This window comes from Lolium perenne, chromosome 5, assembly GCF_019359855.2.
Source record: "Lolium perenne isolate Kyuss_39 chromosome 5, Kyuss_2.0, whole genome shotgun sequence".
NCBI lineage: Eukaryota > Viridiplantae > Streptophyta > Magnoliopsida > Poales > Poaceae > Lolium > Lolium perenne.
This window is the reverse complement of record NC_067248.2, coordinates 7,117,872-7,130,263: the sequence shown is the minus strand read 5'-3', so window position 1 is coordinate 7,130,263 and position 12,392 is coordinate 7,117,872. Positions and strand designations below refer to the sequence as shown.

At 44.4% G+C, this 12,392-nt stretch overlaps 1 long non-coding RNA gene across 1 annotated transcript; it reads right to left on the bottom strand.

Moving 5' to 3' along the window:
* Positions 1-4,957: 4,957 nt before the first annotated feature.
* LOC127304592 (uncharacterized) lies at positions 4,958-8,013 on the bottom strand. The gene is made up of 3 exons (XR_007853448.2): positions 7,650-8,013; positions 7,346-7,545; positions 4,958-5,046 (listed from the first exon to the last, which is right to left on the bottom strand). It is a non-coding gene; the product is annotated as an uncharacterized lncRNA (long non-coding RNA).
* Between the last annotated feature and the right edge of the window lie 4,379 nt (positions 8,014-12,392).

Here is a 12,392-nt window from a genome sequence, read left to right as displayed (position 1 = left end):
TCGGCCCAGATTTACGTGCCTTCGTTCCGTTTGTATTGGCACATAAAAAACAAGATGAACACTCGAGAATTTAGTACTTATTCTATCTTACAATAGGATGCCTCTAATATTTAGATAAAATTAAGTTTCTCAAAGTTTGATCAACTTTTTAGAAAAAAGTATCAACATTTATGATCCAAATTAATATTTTAGAACCATCATAAAATATATTTTCATATTATGTGCAATTTAAAATTTTGGATGTTATATTTTTGGTATATTATACCTGCTCAATCTTTTAAAAGTTTAATTTTGACTAAAAACTATGCATCTTAATTTGGAAAGGGCGAAATACTGTATTAAAAGACCTTTAATGGACGATTCAATCTTCAACTCAGACGAACGCCAAACGCCCGTACCGCTAGTATGTTGCAGCCGTTACTGCTACTGTACTCACACAGTATGATATTTTGCGTAAATCTACCACAATTTAAAACAATTTACCTCAAAATCACCAGGATACATATTTTTCGCAAAGAAACCACCTATCTAAAGTGACACCATGACAAGAAGTATTTTTTGCGAGACCCGCTGTAAGTGATGACATGGCACTAGATCCACTCATCGCTTAACTCATCCTTCAAAGTAGACATGAGACCCACATGTCTCCTATGCCTTTTTTTTTGCCAATCCCCTCCTGGTTACCTCGCAACTCTCCTTCCCCCATTGTCGACGGCATGCATCTCCTACTACTAGCACTACTAGGAAAAGGCCTATCGCCAGCGCACCTATTTTGCTTATTGTCGGCGCAGTAGGGTACGCCGACGAGAACATGCCGGTGGTAACAGCTTATTGCTAGTGCACCAACTGGTGTGCCGGCGGTAACACGATTTATTGCCGGCGCACCAGCATGGTGCGCCGGCGGTAATGTTTTTCGAAATTCAAAAAAAAAAAGCCGACCTAGATCTAGATCTAGATCGGGCTCGTCCTCGAAAACCATGGTCGTGGGCCGCCGTGTTGTCGTCGCCGCGCCGGTGTAGGAGGTGGAGGAGGAGGAGGCTGGAGGTGTAGGTGGAGGAGGAGGAGGAGGAGGAGGAGGGAAAGAGGAGGAGTGAGGAGGGAAAGAGGCCATTTCCCATATATACTATAGCGCCGCCGCACCACTATGCCTGTTCATCGGCTGTATTTGTTTTTAAAAAAATTTCACCAAAATCTTAAACCTTAGAAAAACTCTGTTTTCCTTTTCGAATTTTATGAATTTTAAAAAACGCTAAATGCCAGAGAATAACCTTTTCCACTCCTACCTCCCGGCCTCCATGGAAGTTGAACCTGCAAGCGGCGATGGGGGACAGGATAGTCGACAAGATGAACCAGGAATCCCGGTAGTGAAATTAATAGAAGGGGGAGGGGGGTTAGAGGGAAGCATAGGAGCACATAGGTAGTTGAGCGAGGTAACCGCCTTGCAGAGCTGATGAGGCGGCGATGACATACACCAGGCTTGGATCTGCCCCTCCCGCCGAGCGCCACACGAGCGTGAACAGGTCGCGCACACTAACGTCGTCTAGTCTTCTCCGCACCATTGTGCGAAAAATAAAGAAAACATAGAAGGAATAGAAAAAACAGTAGCATCTAACGTAGATCTGCTCCAACTGTTATCACGGTGCAGCCTGACCATGGGTTCCACCATTCAGAGACGTCGTTAACTAGTATAAAACGACGTCACGCTATCACTTTGGACAGGTGGTTATTTGCGAAAAAATGAAAACCGGTGGTTTATTCGTTCCGAATTATGGTGGTTTTATGCACTTTGCTCTATTTCACATATGTATGTCATTCATTTAAGTTATGCATAGATAACTTTTCAACTGTTGCAAATGTACTCAAAAGGCTACGGAAGTTCATATATAGATCGAATGTAGGTATATAGATGGAATAGAAATAAACTTGAAAAATATTCCTTGAAATTGTGAGAAGATTGACCACACTTGGGCCTACTGATTGGATGTCAAATTTCTCATTTATCTCCTTTCTTTCTTCTTGTAATAAATCCATAATATAATACGCTAGAAGAGTTTACTTCAACTTAGCATGTTGAAAAAGAATTCAAGGGTTCGTTTGATAGAATTGCTACAAAATTTAGGATTTTGTTGTAGATTTCGAAAACAAAGTAAGTTCGTCTTTTAAGTGCATGCCAATCGATTGAAGTTGTGACTTTGCAGGAGCAACTAGCGACTATATTCGAATTGAAGCTGAAACAGATTCACGACTCTCTTATGTTACCCTTGAACAAGCGATATGCCTACTACTCCTCGGAGCTAGCAGTTGGCATGTCAATCATGTTCAAAAATGTCAACACGATTAGCTTCTTTGGTGAGGTGGCGCATAGCCCTCACGGCGGTGTCCTCCACCGGGTCCTCATCGATATCCGTCAGCTCAAGTGGCGGAGGCGGAGCAGGGCCGAATTGGTCGGCCCCATCTCGCGTGGAGGTGGAGGGGGCGGAGGAGAGCACGGTGGCGGTGGCGATTTGGGAATGGAGGTGGAGCGGTTGCCGGTGATGGTTAGAGGAAGCAAGGGGAAATGGAGGTTTACTCCATCCGAGGCCTTGCGGCCGCCTTAAGTAGGGGCTTCGCGGGCCAGGATGAAGTATCCCCCATCCAAAATCGTGATGCAAGCTGAAATGGAGCATCTGTTCGGGCATGTATTTAGTCCAAAACCACAAAAAAGAACTACGACACCAGCACCGGATAGGAGGTCTGCTAGAGATGCTCTTTGCGACATTCTTGACAGCAGTCCCCATATGTGCAATACCACCCATAAAGTGGTGGAAACATGTGGTGCATATGTCCCTTAGATCAGCCCTCGAATCTAAGAAACATGGAACTGATTCTGTTCGGCTGACCGATCTGGCTAACCATGGATTTTATTTCCACCAGATGTTCTTGATTTAATCCGTCTAAACTAGTTAATTCTCTCGGTCTTGTTTCTTACTTTGCATAGTAGATAATTATCCCGATCTCTTCACCAAGCGGGTAATCCAAACGAGGAAATCGCTCCGTTAAAACATTGTGCTTGAATGCAGCATGAAGTCACATGGGATTTACTTTTGTTTGCTTTGTGTTTTAGTCGTAAGAGATGAATGCTATAGTACAGAAGTAGAAATAGTTACAAGAAGTTTGCACTGTCAGCCGTTGTGAACAACAGCGACAGAGGTTTAAACCCGTCTCCAAACACCCAGCCTCTATCCTACGCCTACTCTCAAATCAAAAACACCATTAACACCTCTCCTAGTGATAGTCCAAAGCTTGAACTCATTGCAAATTTGGCTTGAGAGCTGCTGAACACTCCTTGTTTGGCATATTCCCAAACACCCAAACATTTCTGTTTTTCCATAGACTCCAGCTTCCAAGAATGACTAGCGCGCCGAAGTTTCCTCGAGTCTTCTTGCTGAAATCCTGTCTAGCTCTTTGCCGCCAAGACTCAAGTCTGCACGTACGTAGACCTGGGCGCTGCAATAGCAATGTTCAGATTGGACAAGGTTTGAACCAAAACCTGTCTCGCATGCACACATTGTGTGAAGATGTGGTCCGCCTTGTCCTCGTCTTGTAAGCAAACGAAGCAGGCCACCGCCTGATCTAGCAGTCCATGGCTCCGTGTCCGGTCTGACGTCCACAACTGGTACTGAACCGCAAGCCAGGTTAAGATCTCACATTTTATGGGGGCACCATTCTCCCAAATGGCCTCGGCAGGTAGATCCCTTCTGGAGTAGTTCACAGGTAGACCTAGCGGAGTATTGGACATCCGAAGACCACGGCCAAATGAACTTGTCCTCCGCGTCAGAGTCCCTTCGTAGGTTGCCCCCTTTGTAAATTGTCAATTTGGAGCCAGAGGTGTACACACTGAATCGCCGCTTCCTGCATCAGGGTTCAGAGATATCAAGCAGCCAGCTGTTGTTTTGCAGCGTGGTCTCCACTGACCTTCTGTTGCGGTTCCTGGTGTTAACTAGCGGCACCACCTCCCTAACAGACTCGCCATGATACATCTGTCCTTCCAAAAAAGAAGACTCCCCATCTCCAACTAGGATGCCTATCAGGCTGTCAAAGTTTCGGTGGCCAGAGTATCCTTGATCATCAGCAAGCCTATCCACGATCTGTTTATGCCCGATCTGCGTAGCCACTCCCATCGAATACGCAGGATCAGGCCTTGCTTTTTGAGGCCTAAGCCACCAAAACGAATAGGCTTGCATATGTTGTCCCAGGCGACTAAGCACTTCCCGCCATTAACCTCTTATTTCCCAGCCAAAAAGAAGGCGCACACCAATTTATTCAGTTCCTCCAGGGATCAGGAGGTGGTGCACGGGTCTAGCTGCAATGACTGATTTAATCAGTATCAACCTTCCCTCCCTTGCGACCATGCCATGCTGCCAAGAAGGGATGCACTCCAGGAACTTGTCGCGGCCCGGTTGCCACTCAGCCTTGGTCATGGGCCATAAGGCAAGTTGCAACCCGAGATATTTAATGGGGAACTCTGCTATTGGGCATTGCAACAGGTCAGACACCAGGGCTGCATCGTGTGCCTCGCCACTGATAAGAGTGGCCGAGGACTTAGTGTATTTGATTCTCAGTCCAGACGCTGTGCCAAAGCTCTTCAGGATTTCCCGGGTTGCAACAAGATGGCTCTGGATCTGGACATTCAATCGCGAAGAAACTAATGATGTTGAAAATTTGATTCGAATAAAGTTATCAGGTAGAAGACACCAACTTAGTCTTCTGTTATCTAATTGAAACAGCCAACAAAACTGTACGTGTGCATCTGCTTCTTTTTGTAGACGCTGCAGGCGTTGCTCCACCCAGAAGGTTCAGGTCATATCATCCTCGCACGTTAAAAGAGGTACTTGGACATGGGCACACAAAGGAATGGCCTGATTTTCTCCGGCAGCCAGTCCTCCCCAATATGGAAAATGATATTCAATGTGTGCTCAGCCATCTTGGCATAATCTGATAGTAGTTAGGATGTATGATCGATCCGGATGTTGTATCCTTGAAAGAGCAACCTACGGGGGCAGCACACTAGTACACAGGAAATGCCTCTCTCAGTACAAATTTGAAAACAAACGAATGTTTTGTCACTAAAGAATGGTAGTGTTTCTCCAATCATGAAATGACTAAAATTAGTTGAACAAATAGTAAAACCATGAAGAACCAGAATCTGAAATTACTCTTGGGCTATCGCTTGCATATGATTGTGGCCTTTTGCTCCCCGCACGGTGGGAGATATGTAGTGATACATAGACAGATATTATCTAGGCTAACGTAGAAAAATAATACTCGACTGACTAAAACAAATGGGTCCATGCATCCTTAGAGCACATACAAAGTTGGACTGAAATGACACACAAGATTGGTGTCCCTTTTATCCAAAATAAAATAATTCATGCAGTTTACGTGCTCGTAAAACAACAGTCAGCAGGTTAACTATGAATAAAGACAACAAGATGCAAGTATAGAAGTGTCACACAGATGCACACTTCAGGTACTAGCCAGCAATATAAAACGGCAACCGTGAAACATATACATCACTGCAACTCATGGTTTCAGAGAAATAAAATCTACTCCGTAGTACAACTCTACAGAAAATTGGTCTCTTTCATCATAACAACTTTAAATCGCAGGAACACAAAACTGTAGCTTTTTGGTGAAAGAGAACTCCAGGTGAAAGAAGATGCACATGAGCTAATTGCCGCTGGCCTGGTTCGCCACTAGCGCCATGATCCTGTGACAAGGGTTTTGCAACCAACTACCCATGTTGTTCTGAGTTTATTCTGCCCCTCCCTCCATGGTTCAGCCCAAGAGTTCAACCTGATCTTTTTTAACTTCGGGTTGAAGGGACTGTAAGAACAGGGCGTTCTACTGTGCCGGATGCAGGTAACAAGGTAAAAAGGTAAAAACAATGTACTTCTCGGTGCATCTTTGTGGTAGATGCTTCAGAGGTTAACTAGAGGCAGTGCTATTATTTATTCAGTCACGTAGAATAATCAAGCAAATCAGAAACTATCTATCTCTTTCTCACCAATCATCAAAGTGATAGGCCAAGAGAGCTGCTACTACATGGAGCCTCGATGTTCTACACCTATTGCCAGAGCTATACTACAGTTACTATACAAGCAAAGATGGACATAACTACATGATCTGCAAGGCCAGCCAACAGCTTCAACATATATTTTCTTCAAAACCTTAACTTCATCATATCAGATGATGAGGCTGTAGCGCTATTAGTACTATTTTGAGTATGTTAAAACAGCAGAAATATCTGGCTGGGAGCTTCAGAGGAAAAATTAGATGTGAATATGTTATGGCATTCGCAAAGTACAACGGACGGCTCGGTGCAGTATTCGTCCTGCCTGCCGTGGCTGTCTGGGTTGTTTTCTCGTGCTCGTGGGTTGGGCTGGACTTGGCAGCACCGTGGACAGCCCGCGCCCACTTATATCCCGAGAGCCAACCTGAACGAGTGAAAAAAGGTGACAACAGGCCCATGGGATGTGGTCTGCCTCTCCTACAATTTGATCAAGTAGGCTTGTATTGATGCCTTCTTCTCTTCGAGATCGGCCAGAAGCTGCTCACCGAAGAATACCCAACGCCCGGGGCGGAGCCAGAAATATATTTGAGAGGGGGCTTTTTGGGCACTTGTGTTGTATTTAGCTTAGTAAGTGGGGACATTAATGGTGAAAGTCTAGCACTTAACCTTGTTGGTGAAAATTGAGTGGGGGCAATTGCACCCACTCCACCTGGATCCGCCCCTGGCCCCACGCCGACTTTGCAACGACGAGGGGGACTAGCTCGCAACATTAAGGCGCCTTTTGTGCCGACACACTTTTAGTGGACTACCAACTATTTTTGTTTCCGTGATTCGTGTCAGTTCTGATTTCAGTCTTCATCTTGTGATGTTCCAAATTTCTAACTCATTTGCTCTCAGTTCTCAAGTTTGGTACTTCGACCAGTTCAGAACTGAAGATTGTTGTTTCATACACACTTACAAAACATGTGTAGTTGCTATTTTTCCGGCTTATTCACAAATGTGGGGATCAACAATTTGCACTAGTATGGATAGTGCTAGGACTAGGATGGGAGCATATTCCCTGACACCTAGATTATGAAACAGAGCTCTTGCTTCGGATTGTTCACCATGCAACAACAATCAACTGTGTGTATAAAGTGCCACAATAGGTTTGGCCAAACATTGGAATCCATCTCAACTGCAAGAAATGGTGCTACTTGCATCGATTGCACATATCCTAGTAAAGAGAACTTCAAACTGAAACAAGGAGCTAAAATCAAACATAAAGTAAGTAATTTTGTGGAGATGGGATACCGTGAGGAGGTGAGGCCACAGATGGACCATACAACAGCGGAAGTATTGATTGCAGAAATGAGGAATGTTTCCTTGCGCAAGATGTTGCCCGTGAAGACATCATTCCTTTTCCCTTTTCATCAGATAGATTCAGCCATACAAGGGTGAAGCAGTAATGTTGACGTTCCATTGAACAGAATGTCGTAGTGATAGTAGTTCCTCTGCAAGGGGGAAGAGATTGTTGATTGCTCAAACATGGAATTTAGGTGCTGGTTAGTTGGTTATAAGCTAAATGTTGGTATATTCTTTAGGAGATGAGTCACACCTTTTTTTCAGCACAATGTGATCAGGATATCCCTAATAGTCCGTCCATATCTTGATGCATCATTGTGGTGGCTTCACAATGCACATCACTTTGTACTTCTTGGCCTGTAGATTCTGTGGTGCCGTGTTGCATCATTGCATGCTATATGCTGGCCTTTATGTTCTCTCGATTGTCTCAGAGACTGTAAGTCTGTGGGCAATGATCTCCAGCAGTGATGTCCCTCTGTGATACCCAGCTGTTCCCTCAAGGTCACTAGTTTTCATTCCAACCTTAGTCTTCTTGAATGTGGTCATCAGTTTGAAATGATGGCAATCAAGCCCTTTCAGATGTTCTTGCCACACAAAGCGAAATTCTTCAGCGTTTTCCTTGGTGTAACATCCCAAATTTTCAAATCAATAAGAAAAGGAGTTTCCAATATTCCAAATTTTTGGAACTAACAAAAACTTTTAATTTGTTGCATAGTGTGCATAGTGATCAGGCATGCTTGGTGGAGTTGTGCCATGATTGTTTGCTTGAGTGCTACTAATAACTCTAAAAACCCTAACCCTTGCAAATTGAGGTCCAAAAGAAATCAAATAAGAGAAAAGGAAAAATAAAAGAAAAAGCCATATGAGGGCTTATGGCCAATTTTGCAAATCATCAACCAAGGCCATAATGGCTTGTGCCAATGCTTGTGAAACCTGAATATACCAATAACAAACACTTTTGACCCAAAGAAACACAAATTTAAGCAAAGGAAAATTCAAATTCTAATCACATATGATAATGGTCAAAACTGAAATTTCTATCATCATACCCACTTTGAGCCCCTGGTTTAAGGGATTCTTAAACTAAACCCTCCCAATTCTTTTCACCTCATCCAAGACCATCTCAAGGTGAACACTTTTTGTGTTGACCACCATAGTTGACTCTGCCCCTATTGCTTAATATAAGAGTGACAAGTGGCAACCCTGAAACAAAGAGTAGATCATCCACTTTTTGAAATGTCACAAACCAGCACCATTTTGCACACCACCACCACCATTATGCTCCAAACATTATTCAAATCCACTCCACCAAAAATGGTTGCAAAATTCCAAAGTTCACTTCATGCGGCCATTTCATCGAGCACATGGCAGGCACCAAACTGGATTGGACACACACCCTATTAACCAGTGGATCCTTGCCTAAACCAACTTTGTGGGGTGATCATTACTGTCCTTCTTAGTCTCCTGGACCAAACCATGCACTTGCCCGTGGTGATTAAAGCGAGGGGAGAGGCAGAACACGGCCATGCCGTGCACCATGCCATCCTCCATGCCACTATCCTCCTCTCTCTCATCTAGCTTGCACCATCGTGTCCCTGGGTCTCTACACCCTCTACTGAACACGCTGGACCTAGCCCTTGGCCAAGGAGAACGCGACAAAGCGCTGGCCAGGACGCGCCCAGAACGCCCAGGCATGCCAGCGTGCACGCTCACCGCGCCCTGGACGCGCCAGAGCACGAGCTCGCCCCGTCGCCTCAGTCCTTCCCTACACCTCTACCTCTGCATCGAGCATCACCACCCCACCAGCTAGCGCCTAGACACGCCCAGCTACTCGCGGAGGCACTGTCGCCGTCGTCCCCTTCAAAGATTCGCCGCCAAGACCGCCGCAGACACGACATCATCTCGAGCCGTCCCTTCTCGCTTTCTCTGCGCCAGCTAGCACGCAAGCGCCGCTGTGATGATAGCAAGCTCAACCCGTCCTTACCTTGCCCTTTCGCGACCCAGAGACGCCGCGCCATGAGCGACCCGAGCACACCGCCGCAGCACCCCATCCCCGCTATAAATAGAGCACCCCCGCGCCTCATTTCTTCACACTCACCGCTTCTCCTCCCATCCTTGCTTCTCCTCGACCAGTGAATTAGCCACATCCTCGCCAGAGTAGCTCCAATTTGGAGCCGGAGCCCGCCAGTACCCGCAGATCACCGCCGTCGATTGGAGCTTCCCCGAGCCACGCCGCCGGTACCAGGAGCCTCGTCGTCCACGCCAACGTCGCCGCGCACCTCGCCGCCGACCGCCGGAGCACCGGTAGGCTCTCCCACCCCCTAGCCTCGCCGCCAACACCACGGGTTCTCGTCGGAGACGACGATGAACGCCGGCCGTTCGATCTATTTCTAATCGTGCGATCCAGTTTCATCCATACCGTTTCGCTGTGAAACTCTCGCTGACAGCGGGCCCCACCAGTCAGGCAGCCCACTCGCGCGAGACGCGCAGATGGGCTGGCCCAACTTCTTTTCCCCACTGCGGCCCAGTTCTCTTTCCCGCCTAGGCCCGTCAGTTTGAATTCGAATTTTTGGTTTAGTTAGAATTCCAATACTGGTACCATTTTCAAAATTTAATAGAATAAAATCTACTGAACCAAATTTGATAAATTTTATATATTTGGAAAGCTTATGAAATTGTCTAAACAACTACACTGGTTACAACCCTAGATGTGTTGTAGATTTAAAGTAGCAAAAATAACAAGGCAGGGCCTTTTCCAACTTCAAACTTTATTTAAAATTCAACCAAAAATGATTTTGAGTTGATTCCAACTCTCACACATCACTTCTGACAAACCCTAATTGTTTATGAAAAAAGATAGCATAGTTGTTTGTATGATCATGGGCTAGAGCAAAAATAATGGCTATGGAGCCATTTCTAGTCTATTTAAGTCATCCAAATTATTTTGTTTAAATAGTATGAGAGTTACTCTCTCATTTAAATCTTGTCTTAAGTAGTGAAAGATGAGGTAATGATCTTAGTCTATAGTACCTCATGTTTAATTACTTAATGATAGTAAATTGTTCCATAGTAGTTAAATTGCATGAGATATAGTATCTCATTTAAATCCTTTCCCCAATGATATATATGAGGTGTTGACCTTGGTCAACAAATGATCATCCCTTATTATTTGAGGAAATTAAATCTTAAGAAGATTCAATGAGAGGAAATTATCTTCTCTTACAAGTTTCTTAAAACACAAGTCAACCCCCTCTCATGATTAATGCGTGATGCTAGAATGATTAGTGTGGACCATTTGTGTGATTAGTCTAGCCCTTAAAAATTGTTTGGTGATTGTATACCTCGTATCCGTTTATAGACGCTAGTACCGAGGAATACCAGGAGGAGGAGGTCTACGAGGAGGAAGAAGAACACTTTGATCAGTACACCACTCAAGGCAAGCTATTATTCTTGCAAAGTGCAAAGCTCTACCAGAGCAAGGCACACTCACCTATTACTTTATGCTTCATGATCCCATCCCAAGTGTTATTCTTGCAAAGTTTTTTACTTTATGTATTAAAGCTTACTTTATAGTTAACTTTGGTCTAAGTATAAGAGGAGTACAAGAACATCAAACTTAGCCTAAATAGCTACAAGTAAGTTAGCACCACTCATGACTAGTTGCTAGTGCTAAACTAAAATTTACTACTCTAGATGGGAACATGTGAATCAAATGACTTTGAAAACCTTGGAATGATGAGTCATTCTATTGAGAGATTTTGAAGGTGAATATGACTTGAATGACATGGTGAATTTGACAAAAAACTGATGGTTGGGTTCGGATGCGATACCATTCCAATAATTGAGTACCCCCACAATACCTGATTATGGGTAGGGCTTAACTGGAAGTTTATGTATTTTAGTATGGGTTCCCTCTAAACAAGCGTCATAGGGGTTATGCCGAGACTGCCTCCGTGAAATATGAAATGATGTGAATATGAGGTGAATGTCCTACCCAAGCCCTGTGCAGTTCCCAGGCTGACGGTTTGTCTTCACTGGGAGGCCAAGCTCATGGGGAGAGGTGCCTATACTAGAGTATGTAAGTGAAAGGTTATAGTTGATGATCCGCATACGGAGTATGAGTATTCAGGGCTATCCCTGACGGATGTAATCAAAAGTTGTGGCACAAGTGTGCAACCTCTGCAGAGTGTAAAACTATTCGAATAGCCGTGTCCACGGTTACAGACGGGAAAGGCCATACTGTACCGTTGTCAGATGTTTCCAAAATGAAGGGTGAAGTGAATGGTGATTTTGACTTGAAAACAACATGGTTGTGGGAATGACACTAATGTTCCCACTTGAGTTAAGTTAGGCAAATGAGGAGTCTTTCTTTTATAAGGTTTATGAAATAAAATTGGCTTTATGCAAATAAACCTATAGCTTGGCACCCCCTTAACAAAATTGATAGTACTTACATTAGTATTAGTTTGCGAGTACTTTAAAGTACTCATGGCTGTGTCCCTGGCTATTCAAATGGCCAGACTATGAAGAGGAGCAGCAGCATCCGGATGACGGACAGCAGGACAACTACGAGAACTAGGATCGTCTCCTAACGTCAAGCGTTGCCTGTGGATTAGATGGACTACTACTACTTCGCTTCCGCTATGTGTTGTGTTTATTGATCATTAGATCAACTATTATTGTAAGTGTGGATCATGTGATCCGTTGTTGTAAGAAGACTATGGTTTGTAATGAATGATGACTCTATGATATCAACTGTTATGTCTCGCAAAAACAATCTTCCTGGGATTGCGATGTATGTCATAATAGGCATCTGGACTTAAAAATCCGGGTGTTGACAAGTTGGTATCAGAGCCATTGTTTGACCTTAGGAGACCCTAGTTAGAATGGACGTCTGAAGAACTAAGTTTCAAAACCAAAGGAAGTGAATATTTATGAAAACTTATTCACCCTCTTACCCTTGAGATCTTTTCAAAATAAGGAAGACATGCTCTAC